At 35.9% G+C, this 1,629-nt stretch overlaps 1 pseudogene; it reads left to right on the forward strand.

Annotated features, from left to right (window-relative positions):
- Nucleotides 1-1,080, forward strand: part of LOC140920680 (uncharacterized) — a 7,772-nt pseudogene extending 6,692 nt beyond the window's left edge.
- The last annotated feature ends 549 nt before the right edge of the window (nt 1,081-1,629 follow it).

Consider the following 1,629-nt stretch of genomic DNA (forward strand, 5'->3'; position numbering starts at 1 on the left):
GATAAAGTAGAAGCGGAGAAAATTATCCAAGAGGTTCACGAAGGTTCTTTTGGAACTCATGCAAATGGCCCACAATGGCAAGAAAAATCTTAAGGGCTGGCTACTATTGGTTGACCATGGAATCCGACTGCTTTAGTCACGTAAAGAAATGTCACAAAATGCCAAATATATGTTGATAAAGTACATGTACCGCCTACCTCTTTGAATGTTTTAACATCACCATGGCCGTTTTCAATGTGGGGGATGGATGTTATTGGACTCATCGAGCCAAAAGCTTCAAATGGTCATCGGTTTATCTTGGTAGCTATTGATTACTTCACAAAATGGGTTGAAGCCACTTCTTATGCCAATGTGACAAGAAGTGTGGTTGTCAAATTCATCAAAAGAGAATTGATTTGTCGATATGGCTTACCAAACAAGGATAACGCGACTAATTTGAATAACAAAATGATGAAAGAGTTGTGTGATAGTTTCAAAATTCAGCACCATAATTCTTCGCCATATCGTCCGAAAATGAATGAAGCTGTAGAAGCAGCAAATAAGAATATCAAGAAGATCATAAAAAAGATGGTGGAGACATATAAGGATTAACATGAAATGCTTCCCTTTGCATTACATGGCTATAGAACCTCAGTTCGTACCTCAACAGGGGCAACTCCTTTCTCATTGGTGTATGGAATGGAAGCGGTACTTCCCATTGAAGTTGAAATTCCCTCAATTAGAGTCTTGATGGAAACAAAATTGGAAGAGGCGGAGTGAGTTCAATCACGATTTGACCAATTAAATCTCATAGAAGAAAAAAGAATGATAACTCTATGTCACGACCAACTATATCAAAAAAGACTTAAAAAGGTATACGAGAAAAAAGTCCGTCCTCGAGAGTTTCAAGAAGGGGATTTGGTGTTAAAGAAAATATTGCCCATAAAAAAAGATTTTCGTGGAAAGTGGACCCCGAATTACGAAGGACCATATGTTGTGAAAAAAGCTTTTTCTGGAGGAGCTCTAATACTCACAGAAATGGATGGAGATGACCAACCACTTCCAGTAAATTCAGATGCAATCAAAAAATATTATGCTTAAAAAAGGTGATGAGCTCGCTAGGTTGAGAACCTAAAAAGGCGACCTAGGCAAAAATTAGAGCATCCCGATAGATTGGAAACTTAGAAGAGTGGCCCATGCAAAAGGTAGGGATAAAAAAAATCAAACACTTCAAACTGGGGCAATTATTGTTCTTGGAAGCTGATTATTAGGATTCCTAAATTACAAGAATGACTAGCGTTTGTTATGTCTCTACTTAAATTAAACATACTCGTCCCCACATTGTAACCCCTGCCTCAATTGTTTTGCTTTTAATGTAACAAATGTACATTTTTCAATATTGTCATTCGATGTTGTACGTTACACTCTTTATATACCAATCCAGTTTCATTATTGAGTGTTCTATTGTTTCAAATTTTGTTTTATAATAATAAATTTTGGAATTTGAAATATGTGAAAATATAAAAATATTTTAAACATTTTGACACTTGAAAGTATACACGGGAACTCGTTTGATTCTCAAGATATATGAGTGTGTGAAGAATAATAAGGAGGGTAGTCATTTTAAACAATGGATTTTTGCTTCACTTC

Source organism: Cicer arietinum, chromosome 6 (assembly GCF_000331145.2).
Source record: "Cicer arietinum cultivar CDC Frontier isolate Library 1 chromosome 6, Cicar.CDCFrontier_v2.0, whole genome shotgun sequence".
NCBI classification, from domain to species: Eukaryota; Viridiplantae; Streptophyta; class Magnoliopsida; order Fabales; family Fabaceae; genus Cicer; species Cicer arietinum.